Source organism: Rhinolophus hipposideros (genome assembly GCF_964194185.1).
Source record: "Rhinolophus hipposideros genome assembly, chromosome: 12".
In the NCBI taxonomy this organism is placed as follows: domain Eukaryota; kingdom Metazoa; phylum Chordata; class Mammalia; order Chiroptera; family Rhinolophidae; genus Rhinolophus; species Rhinolophus hipposideros.
Genome location: NC_138058.1, coordinates 47,811,091 through 47,828,614, shown reverse-complemented (window position 1 = coordinate 47,828,614; position 17,524 = coordinate 47,811,091). Strand labels below are relative to the sequence as shown.

General features: G+C 37.1%; 1 protein-coding gene across 2 annotated transcripts in view; it reads right to left on the bottom strand.

The window, feature by feature from the left end:
- Positions 1 to 17,524, bottom strand: part of THADA (THADA armadillo repeat containing) — a 291,090-nt gene that overhangs the window by 165,160 nt on the left and 108,406 nt on the right. The window lies entirely within an intron of this gene.

The window sequence follows — 17,524 nt, the reverse complement described above, 5'->3', positions numbered from 1 at the left end:
CATAATTATTAAAGAACTACTCTGAAGGGGTGACATAAATATTTCCTAACTTGCCCCATCATCAACTGTAGATGGATGCTATTAATAGAGACCCAAATTATCATATTTTTAAAACTGCAGTATACTTTACAGACACAGAGCGAAAAGCTTAAATTTTTAGTATACCAGCTAATCAGTTTTCACAAACGCATACTCTCATGTAATCCACACCCCTATGAAGACTCAGAAAATTTCCATCATCCCAGAAAGTTCCCTTGTTCCCCTTCCCGGTCAACTCCCAATCCTCAAAGCAATCATGATTTGATTTCTAGCACCACAATTTGGTTTTCTCTATTCCAGAACTTCCTATAAATGCAATAACACATTACATAATTTTTTTGTGCTTAGCTTTTTTCACTCAGCTTAAAGTTTGAGATTTATCCATGTTATTCAGTGTATCAAAAATTTGATCCTTTTTTATTGAGTATTATTCCATTGTATGAATATACAAGTTTGCTTATCCATTCTCCTCTTGACACATATGGACTATTTCCACTTGTTGGCTACCATGAAGAAAGCTGCTATGAACATTCTTGTATAAAGTTTTTTTATGGACATGTGTTTTCATTTCTCTTAGACAAATTTCTGAGAATAAAACTGCAGTATGTTTAATATTTTAGGAAACTGACAGTTTTCCAAACTAATTATTATAGTATTTTACACTCCCAACAAAAAGAGTTTTAGAGGCTCTTCATTTTTCCAACATTTGCTATTGTCTTTCTTTTTTCCATTTTAGTCATCCTAATGGGTATGAAGTGGTATCTCCCTGTGATTTTGATTTGTTTCCTTGATGATTAATGATGTCAAACACATTTCATGTGCTTTGGTCACTGGTATGGCCTTTTGTGAAGTTTCTGTTCAAGATTTTTGCCCATTTTTAAATTAAGTTGCTTCTTTCCTTTGCCATATATATGTATTGCATGTACTTTCTCCTAGTCTGTGGCTTGCCAATTTATTTTCTAAATGTATTTTGATGAACAGAAGTTTTAAAATTTTGATGAAGTCCAACAATTGGATCAATTTCTTTTCTTTTATGATTTATGATGTATATGGCCAAAGAAATCTTGCTTATCTGAACATCACAAAGATATTCTGTTTTCATCCACAAGTTTTATACTTTTAGCTTTTATGTTAAGGTCTATGATCCATGTGAAATTAATTTTTGTGTATGGTGTAAGGTAGAGTTCAAGGGTCCTTTTTTCTACATTGGTGTATCATATTTTTAATAGGGAGATGCCATCAGGAAAGATATGTGTCTTAAATAGGAGAGATGGACCATGTTCATGGATAAGAAGATTCAATATTATATAAAGACGAAACTTTCCCCCAATTCAATGCAATTCCAATAAAAACAGTGTGTGTGTGTGTGTGTGTGTGTGTGTGTGTGTAACTGGACAACCACATTATAAAATGTATATAGACGTATCAAGGGCTAAGAGTAATAAAGATAATCTTGAAGGACAAGAAAGTTGGAGAACTCATCCAATCAGGTAGTTAGAAATATTATAAAACTGTAGTAATTAGGACACTGTGGTGACAAGTAGGCCAATGAAATAAAACAGAAAGCATAGCACCAAACATACTTCCACATAAGAAAACGTGATTTATGAAAGAGCTGTTACTACAGATGATAGTGCTATGAAGATCACTGGTGCTATGATAACTAATTATCCAGATGGATAAAATTAAAATTGGATCCCAACCTTGCACTATATACAAAATTAAATTCCAGTGACTTCAAGACTTAGAAGTAAAAGTTTAAACTGTTAAACTCTTTAAAAGACAATAAAGAATAGAATTTATTGAACAAGGCCCACAAAACATCAACGAGTAGGAAAACTTAATATAAACAAGTATATCAGTTAATATATTTTTTAAAATTTTGTACACCAAAGAAAAGGCATGAAGAAAATACAAAACAATATACACACAGAGTATTTTTGGATGAGGAAGAGTGTGAAATATGGAGACTTAAGAGACTTAAAGACCTATGAGACTAAAAAAGACTAAATATAACGTGTGGACCTTGTTTGGATCCTAATTCTAACAAACTAACTATAAAAAAAGACATTTCTACGACAATGAGGAAAATCTGAATACTAAGGAATTAATAACTTTCTTAGATGTGATAGTAGCATGGCGGTATTTCTTTTTAAACTATGATCAGTAACGCATACTAAAGTATTTATAGTAAAAATAACATGATGTCTGAGACCTCCTTTTCAGGAGGATAAGAAATGGATAAATAAAATTGACAAAATGTGAGTAACTGTTGAAGTTGAGTGATGGATATACAGGGCTTAGTTACACTAGTCTTTTTACTTTTACATGTCAAAAATTTCCTTAATAAAAATTAGTTTAGTGCTCGCTTCGGCAGCACATATACTAAAATTGGAACGATACAGAGAAAAAACAAACTAGTTTAAAAATTAAAAATAAAAGAATTGTACTTGACAAGCCACAAATGGGAAAAAGTTTATAATACATCTGAGAATTACATAATTAGTGTTCAGACTATATGAAGAACTCCAGTGAATCAATAAGTATAAGATGAATAACTCAATATATAAAAGGACAAAACCTACGAAGATACAATTCAAATAAGATAAACATTATTTGAATGTGGACAATAAACAAGTAAACATAAGAAACGATGTTCAACTATACCGAGAGATCATTTTATATCTTCAAATTGGCAAAGATTTACTATAACAATTTTGAAAAATAATTTGGCATTTTCTTGAAAGCCACGGATGTTTTTATCCAGTGACACAGAAATGCTGTTCTTACATAAATGGCCTAATAAACTCTTGGACATGGACACCAGAAGGCTTGTATAAACATATGCATAGCAGCCATGTGTCCATCAACAGGAGAGTGAATAGACTGTGGTACACTCACACAATGGAATAACGTATAGTAGTAAATCTGAATGAACCACAGATACGTGCAGCAACATAGATGAATCTCAGGGCCATAATGTCAAGTGGAAAAAGCAAGTTACGGAAGAATATGTACAATATAATCCTTCTAAAGTTTACCACAAAGCACCACTAAATCATATACCTCTAAGGGAAACAAATTTATGTGACAAAAAATAAAAAAGAAAAGCAAAGGGTAAGGGGGGACAGGGGTGGTAGATGAGGGTAAAGGGGATCAAATATGTGGTGATGGAAAGAGAATTGACTCTGGGTGGTGAACACACAATGTGATATATAGATGATGTATTACAGAATTGTATACCTGGAATCTATGTAACTTTACTAACCATTGTCACCCCAATAAACTTTAATGAAAAAGAAAAGAAAAGGAATAAATAAAAACAAAATTGACAAAAGTAATCACTTCTCTCTAAGGGGGACAGAAAGGAAATGGAATTACAGAGGAACATATAAGGGGCTTTGAAAGTAATGTTCCATTCTTAAGCTAAGTGGTAGATCCAAACGTTTGTTGCATAGTTACTCTTTTAAACCATACACATATTTTATAAATTTTCTTTTGTACCTATTTCATATTCAGTGAAATCAATTTATTTAAAAAAAGAAAGTCCTTACTCCATTCCAAATTACAGATCTATTGAAAACTTATTGAATATTTTACGAAAAATGTGCTCATTTCCTCTTTTCACTTGTTAGGTAAGTTGATGGAAAAAAATAAATGCAAATGTTAAAAGAAACACACTAGACTCCTCCCACCCAGTGCTCCTCCTCATAAGAAACCATGCAAAAGTACCTTAGCTTTTCTTATAAAAAACTCAGTGCCTACCAGTCCATACTTTTAGTTTGGCCTCCCACCACCCTCACAAGTATGCATATTATATATACTGCTATGCACCTTGATTATTTTTCATCTAAACTATATCTGCAAAATCATTCAATATTAGGCACACTAATCTATTTCTTTCCATCTAATGACTGCAAAGTAATCCACTGTTTGGTTGAATATAATTGATTTAATCCTTAATGATAGACCTTTTGGTTGTTACTAGGTAGTCTCTTGCTGTTAACAAACTATGAGATAAGTAAATCTCCCTGTTAATAAATTGTAAACCTGGGTTTTGCAGAGTCAGTGTTTTACATAGGGAGAGGGCCAAACCATTCTACTACAGGCTATTGTTACATTTTTTACCACCTCCAAGAGGTGGTAAAGAATATCTGTTTCCATTTCTAGTAGTCACTTAAAGGTAAAACGGTTATGGGTTCAGTACTGGGATCCCTGAGTATGCATATACTTGCCCGTACAGAATTTCTCCAACTACAAAATAAAGCCTGGTGAGTATGATTTCTTGAGGAATCAGATATTAATTTCCAGGGGAGTAAGTCATTCCTTAATGGCCTGATATCTCTTGGGGGAGTCAGACAGACAAGTATTCTCACTTAAGCAGACCATATGATAGTATTCCCGTGATCTAGAAATTGCCTTGATAAATCACTGGCTCTGCTGACCACAACCCTGCCAGAGAAAAGGGCTGTGGAGCTGCTATTCTAAAATTAAAGTCATAGTTCGGCCAGTTAGCTCAGTTGGTTAAAACGCGGTGCTCTTAACAACAAGGTTGCCAGTTCATCCCCTCGTGAGCCACCGTGAGCTGCACAACTAGATTGAAACAGCTACTTGACATGGAGCTGATGGGTCCTGGAAAAATATACTTTAAATAAATAAACAAACAAACAAACAAACAAACAAATAAATAAATAAAATTAAAGTCATTGTTTTAATTGAACTAAAGCTCATTGTCCCAAACAGCAAATTACCTTCTTCAGTTACCGTAGTGAACATTTAACAACTAGGCTATCTTGGAAGATAGATGAAGAAGGTACATTACGCAATTCGGTGAACATCTTAACTGTTTTGTTCTTAGTAGCTTGGTGGGCATTGACTACATCTTTTAAAAAATATTTAAAAGTATTGTGTCCATGCTTGATGGTGTAGGACTTTGAAGCATCACCTGGCATCTGTCAGGGTTTAAGAAAAACCAAAATTATTTTCTAAGGAGAATTTTGACCTTGTTCGGATACTCTGAACACACAGGAGGTCCCTGTTTATTTCCGTGTCGTGAGGCTCCCCAATATAGTTAAGAAAGAGTCGATCCTGTTTCTGGTTCAGGTCACCTGCACGGCCGTGGCTGCCATTTACTGCAAACGCGGGAGGGGAGCTCCATGTCCCCGCCAGGTAGCACCATCTCAACTCTGCATCGGCCGAGGGCTACCAAAGACTTGGCTAAACATTTATGGAGTGCTGCCTGAACGATACACAGTATTAACAATTCTTGTGTATTATAAAACAGGGCCTAAAGAGGCAACAGAGAGGAGGATATCGGAATTATTTTAGGGGATTATTCAAACTTCACTCACCCCTGATTCTCCACTAGGCCAAAAGGTCCATAGCATCTTAAATCCAGAACTTAGGCTACTAATATATTCATTCCAGCCCTCAACTAACCAACCAATGACTACATATTATGGATAAACTGAGTGGAGAATTGCTCTTTATAATAGTACCTCTATCTGGAGGCAGTTCACAGTTTTGGGGCTGCCCGTATAGGTCTGTAATCTAGCCTTATTTTAAAAGGCCGAGGTCATGGAACCATTGTAGTTCATATTTGAACCTCCTTCCTCTGAATCCTGGGACATGTGAGTTTTACCTCTCACTTGCTACTTAATCAAAACTGTAGTGTAATCATATTTTTCTCAAGAAAGTAGCAAATACATTTTTTAAATACCTCTATACTTCATGTTGAGTATTGTGCTAGGTCTTATGGGGGATACTGACAATATTAGGCAGTCACTGCTCTTAAAATATGCTTGAAATATGGTTAGGAAGGCAAGGCATATACATAGAACTAATAATATAAAGCAAACCAGGGTTAAGGGTCAAATAAATGATGCTTAGAGTTGGAAACAATATCATTGGGGGCTGGAGAGGTTAGGGAAAGTTTTGTGGGAAACATGGAAACCAAGATGAGTCTTGAAAAACTGATGAGTGGATTAAAAAAGAGAGAAGACAGCAACTCGGTAGATTGGCTGGATGAACAGAGGACTTCATGACAAGAGAAAGTAGAAGAGGTAGGATGGCGCACAATTTTTAATGAATTTGAATACTAGGCTAAACAGCTTCCCCTGTGTCTTACAGGCATTGAAAGCTCCTGAACAGAAAAGAGATGTGACAAGAGCAGATAGACTAGAGAGTAGAAACATGGGTGGTGACTCAATGAACAGTCATTAAATGTGTACTTTTTAACCTCAATTAGAGCATAAATATCTACAGGTAAGAGACCGTATCTATACTTCCTTGCATCTCTCTTGAAACACAGCACAATACTATGTAAATGTCAGTGGACTGGTAAATATTTTGGCAATGAATAAATAAATAATATTAGCCAGAGAAGAAAAAAATTTAATATAGTTAACTGCAAAACTGCCTTAGGCCTTTTTTCTTCTCAGTGATTGGTATCCACCCAACTTCCCAAACCCCAAACTCTCCATGCATATAGTCAACAGACAAATCTTGCTGTTTCTATCTACAGAGTATCTGTTGACTCTACTTCTCTCCATCCCCACTGCTGCCACCCCAAGTCTACCTGCTATTATTATCTCTTGCCTAGATACTGTGTCAGACTCTCTCATCCCATCTCTTGGCCTCACATCTTCCCCCCTCTGTAAAACTGTTGCGATAAGAATTCTCTTTCTAAAATACAAATCTAATCATGTGATATTATGAGATTAATGGATCCCTACTGCTTTTTGAATGAAGTCTAAGCTCCTTAGCCTGATTTACAAAGTTCTGCTTAATCTGATTCACTTGTCCAGCCATTTTTTTGCCTCTCCCCCTTTCCAACCTACCCATATAGGATTTTTTTTGGTTCGATCAATATTCCATACTCTTTCTAGATCCCAGATCTTGGCAAATGTACTTTCTGCTAGGAAAAGCTTCTCCCCTTCCCTATCCCTAACTCCAAATAATCCTTCAGTTTTAGGTTTAGGCCAACTTCTTCAGGGATACCTTCCCTGATGTCTCAAATCTGGATTGGGTGCCTGTCACTGGTGTTACACTATAATCTCCCCATCATACCGTGTTTCCCCGAAAATAAGACCTAACCGGAAAATCAGCCCTTGCATGATTTTTCAGGATGACATCCCCGGAACATAAACCCTAAATGCGTCTTTTAGAACAAAAATTAATATAAGACCCGGTCTTATTTTCGGGGAAACAAGAGTAGCACCTGAAGCATGTCATATATGGAACTTCCTATTTTCTTTCTTATTTCTCCCACCAGATTATACATTCTGCGTGGGCAGAGACTGTATCTTATTTTTCCACATTATCTCAAGTACAAAGTGTGATGCTCAGTTCACAGCTGGTGTCTAATAAACAGTTGCTGAGTGAACGAAGCAAAACAAAAGGACAGAGTCCTTGATACAGTCAAGGAGAAAAGGATTTATGACTTAAGATAGTAACAGATTCATAATTTCTTAAAGCACCTCAGTAGCTATATCTGAGGACATTCAGCATCTCAAGTGAATGAATAAACTGAGTATCCTGCTAGGGCTTGAAATTTTCTTAAACACAAATATATAAAGCTTGTCTCCCTGGTTTGCAAACAGTTCAATTCTAGTTCACCCACAGAAGCAAACAGGCTGATCTGTTACCTCCCCAGATATAGCAGGCCTGGGGGGTAAATTCTCCAGTGACAGGCATTTCAAACCTGTTTATTTATGTGGCCAAAAACTAGCCCGGCAACTTTATGAAAACAAGAGAAGTGGTAACCAAAAGGAAAAACTAAACCTCTTGTAAGTTCAAGCTCCTAGGAAGACAAAAAGGAGACCATCAAAAATGGTGACAGACGTAAGTGAAAACAAACAAGCCAGGATAGAGCGTAAGAATCAGATTTAACTTGGGACTGTCAGACTATACAAAAGGTGAGTTATTCCCTGTCCTCTCAGGTAAGATTATGCAGGCACAACTGATGAGAGGCCCTTGAGGAGACACAGAAGCCTCCTGAACAAATCTGCTTGTTTAGCACCACGAACAAGGTGCCAGGAGCACAGGAGTAGTGAGCTCTGTGAAGGCACACGCCCCTGCCTGACACGGACAGAGCGGGACTCTCTCCCTGAGCCCAGCCGGGGCCCTGAACAAAGTAGCCAGGCAACAGAGGTTTACTGAATGAACGAAAACGTGGCCTGGCACTGTTTTGTTTGATTTTTTTTAAAGTTTTTAAAAAATTATTCCAGCACTACTTGTTTGTTGGGGAAGAATTTGATAATAAAGAACATTTGGAAGAAAAACACCACACATTCACCACCCAAATGTAGCTGCCAGTCTATTTTAATGTCTATCTACACCTTTCTCCTCCTTATATTTTGCTCTATAATTTGCTTTTTAACAACATATCAAGAACACGGTTCCATGTCAATGTGAACCCATTTTAACGTAGTGGCCTCGGTGTGGCATGCTCTCTCTCTGTGCCGCTCCCATTTCTGAACATATGTCTGGGGTACTAACCCTGATGGACTCTTCCCATCTTGGCTAAGCCACCTGTGGATGGCATTCCCTACTCCAGCCACATTCAGAGCTACCCTTTGTTCACACACTCCACGTCTAATCTTGGCAATGCCGAGAGTCTAGTTTTCGAGAGCTTCTGAGCTTTCGCCATTTTCGTAGTCTTTGAATCCAGCCTGCCACCTAATACGTTTGAATCTAACCTAGCCTAGAAAAGACCTTCACTTGAATCAAGCTTCTATTTCTCTTAGAGACCCTGTCCTAAGATCTGCCACACATATAAAAAACTCAAATGCCAGAAGCACATGCTTTTGAGCTTAACAAAAGCATTCTGATGAAAACTATCATGTGATGAAAAGAAGCATTTGGTAAAATGTGTTAGAAGTAAAAATAAGGTCTCCCCATCCCCCAGTTCCTACATACACATTCCCCATCATTCTCAATCATCTCAGGAACAGGGATCAAGAGAATAATGCACAAAGGTATAAAAAGAAAGCTAGCAAAGGCAAGCAAAAACATGCAAAACTAAGGAGTAGACAGCGGCAAAGGCATAGCTTGCACCTGGTTTGGAAAAAAAAACGAAACAGAACTTATTCACAGACCATGGAGCAAACACCATAAACGTGATTATTAGATGAAAACAAATGCTGAAGGCAAAAGCCTGGAGGTTTTCAGTTGGTATTTCAAATGGGAACCCAATAAACAATGAAAACCTAGATACTCCCCAGATTCTGGCCTCTAAAACTATCCCAGAGGAGAGAAATCAGCTGAAGGCCTGTGTCTTCTTGCCACAATGACTGCTGATAAAAACAGCAAGTTCATCCTAAGAAAAACAGTACCGCAAATGGAAACAAACCTACAAAGAAGACAAAGCACACCAGCCACAGGAGATGTCCACACACATGCGTGCAGGCGCACAATCTTCAAAGGGTGATCAACTGCAAACTCACAAAAGAGAAACAACTAATAACAAAGAAATCTGGGTTTGGACTCTCACAAGGAGGCCCATTTCTGACTCTGTTCCTAGAATCCTCTCCCTACCTCTGACTGGGGCGGACAATATCATCTCTCCCCAGAGTAGTAACAATTTAAAAAGAACGAGCGATTGGACAGAAGAGATGACAGGGGTCCCAGGGTCAAAACCTCATACTCAACAAGCACTTGTAATCATTGTTATGGTTCCACCAGGAAGTCCTGTTATTAAATTTCAGGCAAACCATGTAGGAAGTTAAAGGAAAGGCATCTTCCTCAGGGCCTCTGTTCTAAGTACAATGACCGACCAGGTCTCCTGCAGTCTCATTTCCTTTCCTATCCCCTGTAGACAGCCATGACATTCATGGACTTGTTGAATGCTTTCCTAATCCTTCCCTTCAGGAACTGCTTTCCAGGTGGAGAATCTCCCAAATCGCAATATTAGCCATCACTGTACTATACCTAGGGGACAAAGTGAAAGGTCTTGGTTCTGGAAGTGCACTGCCATTCCCCTTGTGGAATCATTAGCCGAGGGCTGGGCCTGGAAATAAATTTTCCACTCAAACACCCATCTCTTGAGTTTCTCATATGTGCAAGGTGCCTTTCCAGCAGCGTATATGGGTATTTTTATAACAGAAATTTTCTTAGATAATCCCATCATCTATAAAATCTCAGTCTATCTCTAACAGTTAATTCAATAGGCATTTTCTAAACATTTTAAGGTGGACTGTTTCCAAAGACGGCCAACAATAATTCTTACTACCCTCTCTAAGTGTACATGTCCCGCCCTTCAAGGGGTTGGCTGGATCCCCTCTCCCCTTGACTGTAATCTAGCCTTGTGACTTGTATCAACAGAAGGCTATAGAAGCGACACTGTGCCAGTTCTGCCTTATGCTTCAAAAGATATGGTAGCTTCTGTATTCACTGTCTCGAAGACTTGACTACTCTGCTAGAGAGACCCACTAGCCCCCCAGTTATTTATGCCCCCAGTAGAGGTTTTAGATATGTGAGTATGAAGCCATCTTGGTCATTCCACCTCAGCTGAGGTCTCAGATAATGTGATAGCTATCTGAGTGATCCCAGATAATACCACATGGTAAAGAAGAACCACCCAACTAAACACAACCAACACACAAAATTGTGAGAAATAATAAACTGTTGTTATTTTAAGCCACTAAATTTTGGGTTATTTGTTATGCAGCAGTAGGTAACTGAAACACAGAACATTCAAGGTACTGAGTTAGACTCTATGGAAAAGGAAATACTAAATAAAAGAGAGGCTGATAACAAGGAACACACAAATTAACTTAACTACTATATTTATTCTCTCCCAGTTCTGGAGGCCAGAAATATGAAATCAGTGTCAATGGTCCAAAATCAAAGTGTCAGCAGAGCACCTCCAGAGGCTCTTGGGGAGAATCTGATCCTCACCTAGTCTAGTCTCTGGTGGCTCTGGGCATTCCTTGGCTTGTATCTGTATTACTCTAATACAGAGGCTTCTGTGGTCGCACTGCTTTCTCCTTTTCTGTTTCTCAAATCTCCCCCTGCTCCACTCTTATCAGCAATTGCATTAGGGCCTACCCAGATAATCCAAGATAATCATCCTAAGACAAGATCTATGATTTCATCATATCTACAAAGACCCCTTTTCCTTACAAGGTAACATTACAGGTTCCAGGGATTAGGACCTGATATTTTTTGGGTGGTGATTATTCTATCACAAACTGATAAAACAAGTTACAGCTCTAGGGGGCAAGAATGAACATAGCTGGTTTATTCCCAGGCAGTTGTTTTCCAAACCTTTAAAGCAACAAACCACTTTGTTTTCAATTAGAATCCCAATATTTAAAACATAAAAATAAAACAAAACCAGAACTGTTTTAGTTGAAGAGTGGTTGAAGAAGAGTTGAGGTGAGTGGTCATCAGTTTGCCCTCCCTCTTATCCTGCACAAGCACAGGCCCTGATACACCTCATGAGCTCAAGAGGCAGTTTAGAGTTTGAAGGCTTTGAAAGACAAAGGGAAACTCAGACAGCTGTCACTCCCCCCCAACCTCCTTATTTCCTATTATTCCCATCTTCCCAACCTCTCTAGTTAAAGCAGCCACTCCATCCATCACGCCCACTATTTCCCACAGAGGTGATTTTCTATTTTTTATAACATTAACAGTTACTGTTGCTTTATTAAAACATGTTCAAGTCTGTCTTCTCTCACTAGGAAGTTAGCTCCTTGAGAATAGAAACTCTTGTTTCTGCTCTAACCCCAGCACCTAGAATGGTACTAGCACACAGGAGACATTCAGTAAATATCTGCTACCTTCTTACTGGTTTCTTAGAACTCCCTCCACAAATCTTGCCCCATTTAAGGTTTTCAACCACAGGGGTCTTATCCCCATCAGCCTGACTCTAAAGATAAATATATATATATATATTTCTTTAAATATATATTTAAAGAAACTCTTACTTGGTAACTCCAAAGAGCATTGTATAAGCATTAAAACCCTAGTTAGCACTTGCACTAAACATGCAAACAGCTCACACAATGCTGAACCTGCCTCATCCAAAGTTCTAGAAATTTCTCTTTTACTCATTAACAATAGAGTAATTTAGCATAAGGTCCAATATTTCAAAATGAGTTTTTTAGTTTCCATCCCTGTAATACTTTTGTTCAACTAATTCTTTCAAGATTCTACGCTAAACATCAAACATTTTCGTTAAGACTAATGTTAATCTACTAACTCATAGTATTCAAGCAACGTAAAGATAGAAACAGTGTCCCAAACTTAAAGGAACATATTAGAACTAAAAGGACTTTCAGAGAAAGTCTACTCCTTTAATCATTTAATTGTACAGATGAAAGAAACTGATGCCCAGCGGAATTATGTGAGTCTCCTAAAATCAAAATACAAGTTGGGAGAAATGCAGGACTAGAACTCAGCTCGCCAGTTTCTCAATCTAGCCACCAGACTTTTCAGGGTTTCTATTACACAGGTAATCTAACCACCCTGCTAGGCATCCTCTTAACGAGCAGAGGACATTGGACCAGGCTGACTACTGTTCAAAGGGGTACATGTCCCCATGATTGGGTCAGATAGTGATTCTCCACTGTGGTCACTCAACCTGGGCAAGTTAGTTTAAGGTTCCCAACCTGAGTTTCCACTTCCAGACGTGGAGCCAGGACCACCCACTAACTTTAAATGGAGTAGATGAGCAGGCAAACTGCCAGCTAAACTAATCATCAAAAATCTATCCATCTGCTCATACAAAGTATTTTTGGAGCTCATTAGACCACAGATACTTCATTTGGTTTAATAGGTCTCAAGTCTCTTCCGTATTCAAATTAAGAGAATCTTACTAATAATACACTATAAGACCCTCCCCCCCACACAAAATAAATTTTAAAAACCTCTAACTCTTATGCAAATCAAATGAGAAAAGACAAATGTATGTACTAGTTCTTATTCAGACTCAATACTTCCTTTTCCCAAGTGAACCCCTGGATTTTGTAAGTTTGTGAAAACTCAGGCCGCTTATTTACAAGGGGTGGGGGTGGGGAACCAAGAGGCAGTCAGTCACCAGGCAAACGTTACACTCCCAATTAACACATAATGTTGTCTATAACTAGGTATTATGTGGTGTCCGGTGTACATAACCCAAATTCATAGCTAGAAGAAATAAAGACTCAGAGCACAAAGTGTGATTTTCTTATGCTGCAGAGAAGTATGGAAAAGAGCCCGTTTCGTAGATGTACATCTCAGTCTGCAGGATTTAGTCTTCTCTCTGAACAACTGCCTGGAAGTACTCAAAAAAAAAAAAAAAAAAGGGGGAATAATTTTCAACAGATTGGCTGGATCTCCAGACAGAGAGGAAAAGCCAGCGTTTGGTGGAGTTGTGAAAGGAACATTTGGACATCTTAGCCACTTGTTTTTTGGTGAGCCAGAAAACTAATCTGGAATAAGTATAACTCATTATTGCTATTATTATTAAAAACCTTAACTTCTGGCTCCTGGGGTTGGCAACAGGAAGCATGTTGGTTTCTGTAGCAATGCAAATGAAGTTTATTAAATTAGACATTCCAAGATCAGGGTACTCTGTTTGGTGTTCTCACGAATGCTGATTTTTTAAAAGAACTCTGTAGTAGGCTGCCACCTCTTTGCAGATTCTGGAAAGCCATCTGCCTGGCCCTGAGAGCAGCCTGTACATTGAGATCACACAGAGGCAGACTTTCAAGCCGGCTGGGTACCATTCCCTTCCATGCGTGTTTCCCCTTAACGGCCAGGCCCCAAAACCTTCAAGGGCTGAGGCTGTGTTTGCTATCTCAACTGTATCTCCTATAGCACCTAGTAGAGGAGACAGACATAGCATGTACTTCCTACATTTTAAAAAATAAATAAAGGAATAAATCATGTCTCTTTTCTTCCCCTCATTTTATAGTCTATTAATTACAACTAGTGTATGCTTATTAAAAAAAATCAGACAACATACAAATGAGTAACTAGTAAAAGAAATTTCACCCTGCTCTATTTGAGACCTTTTCTATACACATATAAAAATGTTAAAATTAGACATGTAATATACACAGTTGTTTTGGAGGGTGGCAAACATAGGTGTGTTAAACAAATATTGTTCAGCAACTTGCTTTTTAAGAAATATTTAGGTGCTTCACTCATTTATGTTCTGGAAGTAAAAGGGAAAAATCTAGTTTTCCTTGTACTTATTATTTTTTAATGTTTTGAAAGAAAGTACATTCTTCATATTTTATCTCCATCTTTGATCAATAAAGTCTAGCTGAATACAGAATAGAAAAATCGTATTCCATCAGAATTTTGAAGGTAATGCTCTAGAAACCCCTCTTATCTTCTAAGTCTATTGCCATTTTGATCCTTTATTCTCTATATGTGAATTGGTTTTGTTTTTCTCTCTACAAAATTTTTGAAATTTCATGATGATGTATCTTGGTATGGATCGCTTTTTGTTCATTATACTAAAACTTGGGTCCTTTAATTCTAGGAAAATTTCCTGTGCTACTTCTTTGACAATTTCCTGCCCTGACTTTTCTCTGCTCTCTCCTTTCTGAACTCCTAGAAGTTGGATGTTGAACTACCTGAAAAAATCTGACTTTCTTTACTTTTTTTGTATTTCCCATGTACCATCTTTCCTGCTCTCTTTAGCTTTACCTCTGAAAGAGTTCTTTTACTCTCTCCTATGTATTTAAATTTTCATTTGGGCTATCATATTTTGAATTTCCTAGAGCTTTTTCTTATTCTTTGCTTGCTCTTTTAAAATGGCATCCTGTTCTTATTTTATGTAATTGAGTTCATCTCATCGGAGAATTTTTTTTTCTTCTGGTCCCTATTTATATCTGCTCCTATTTAATTCCTTTTTTTAAAAAAAAAAAAAACAACTCTATTCTTTTTCTAATAATGATTTTAAATTTTAGGCGGCTTTTGCTGTTTCTTGGAATGACTGTCATGCTTTTCTCCCTGTCATACAAATATACACATACACAACACACTCCAATGCAAAGACTAATTCTATCAGTTAACTATAGAAACATAAAGTTCTATAATGTGTCAAACAAGGGTTAGAAAACAGGCCCAACAGAAAGAAGCCACAAATGAAGACCACCCTGAATAAGCAATATAGCAGAAAAGCATTTTATTCCAAGGATAGGTTCTGGTTTATACTTATCCACAGAAGCTTTTCATCATATGAAGCTAACAAACACCAATTCTAAACACAAAATAATTCTCTTTAAAAGATTTTCCCCTTCTTTCTATTTCTGCTATGACTCTAAAGAAATAGACACAATAGTTATTAAGGAGGCAGGAAATCCTTCTAGCTAACCAACTTTTACATACTGTTCCTCATGGTCAAAATCTTGACCACACTGTGGTAGCTCTTTTTGACTTTATGACCTTACTACTAAGACTGTCAATTATCCTCACTGTTATTTGAGCAGAGGAGCTGCTTTTATGCCAAAAGACTACTCTACAGTGCTATTTAACCTTTCCCAACAGCGATTCATGAAACGGAACGTTTGGTAAAATATTTTACCTAACCTTGCAACGACACTTCCCAGCAAATATTTGAAGTATATAAATACCTCCGAGTAAAGTCTTTAAACTCATAAAGACTTATGAGTAAAAACTTATGAGTGAAACTCATACATGTTAAGCCAAACGCCCACCTTAATTATATAATAGCGTTTAAAATAAAATAATGCCATGAGTTCAGACAAACTAAGGCAGTTCAAATGTTATTTATCTGACTACAGTAAGCCTACTTCCAATGGCAAAATATTTTTTGTATAAAACGGACAGCATTTTATTTTAGAAAAGGCTGCTACATCATGGAGTAATACTTGAAACCACGTTCCATAGATTACTTATTCTGTGGTAGAGTGAGAATGAGGAAACACAATGTAGAGAAAAAGCAAAGGTTTGGAATCAGCTAGACCAGAGGAACACGACTTACTGGCGTGTAACCCTGGGTAAGTTGTTCAACCTTGCTGAGTATCTTTCCATTTTGTTTTCTAAAAAATGGGAATAATAGTGCCTACTTTGGGGAGTTACTCTGAGAAATGAGATATTACACGGACGAATCCAACACTGTACCTTCTTGACAAATTATACCCATTGTTCTTTGGCCTTGGCTTCTGCTACCCAGCCTTCTTTGTTCCCCTCCCTACTTTGAAGAGGAGATGAAAGGAATAGAAGGAGACTAGTATAAAGTACCATTAAGGTCAACATACTCAGAATGTCTAAGATGAAAGAGTACGACAACATACGTCACTTTCACTCTTGCTATACAAATAGCTTTTAAAAATACATGAAGTGTAGGCATTGAAAATATGGTTAAAATTTGGGTTTGGCATAAAAATTTTTTTACCTAGTATTCTAAATGTGTTAATACTTTGCACTATATTATATATATGTGTATATATACATATATATACACACACACACATATATATGTATATATACATATACACACACACATACATACATACATACATACATGCATGCAAGAGCCAAAGGCCAGGAAGAAAGCTATAAAATGGGATGGGTAGATCCATACTGGGATAAAAAACATAGGGTGTCTAAATACAAACACACACACGATGTGTGTGAGATGATAAAAACGATGGTATACAATGCTGCTCTCATACTCTTCCACTCACACATGGTAAGAAAACAGTATTTGTTTTTGATGTCCCTATACTAGTAGTAAAAATCAGCACTTCCACAACTAAACATATACACAGTTTTCCTTGGAAAAGGAAACCTTATTTCTCATAATTATTTGTTATTACAATAGAATGGCTAGCAGTTGAGTCTGTACAGAAATAATTTAAAGTCATTCTGATAGTTTTCCAAAAAGTCTCTAAATTTTCCAAAAAATAAGGCACCTACAAAAATGATTGATATATAAAAAACAAATAAAAATAACTAATAAAAGGAACAGTCATTGATAGTTTTCATATGTAAATTTTGGCATTTCACCTTGTTTTTAATTAATTCCATTAAATTGGTGTTTTGTAGGTCAGAGGATTTTATGACTACACACCAAAAATGTTGTTTATAAAGCCATTCACAGGGAACTGCCCACAAATATTTTCTAATACATTTTTTCCCTTTTGTTCAATTCAGATTGTTATTGCTTCATTTTTTCCTCCTTTAAATCCAATTTTGGTCTTTTTATTCACTTCCACTTCCTTTCTTTGCCTTTCAACAAGGGGTAGTCCATTATAAAGTCTATTCCATTCTTTTTGGAATTTATGTAGCACCAAATGAAGTTAATCTGCAAGTACACTAAGGCATAAAAGGAAAAATAAAAACAAACCAGGTGGTAGAAAATAAATATCCTTACATACACACAAAGCCTCACTCCCTCCCACACCCCCCACAAAAATCCATAAATAGGGTGGCAAAGGCTTATTTTTAGAAAGGACAAAGGGCAACACAGGATACAAATGAAAATACAGCCAAGGAAGCCTCTTGGCCTCCTCTGGCCTAA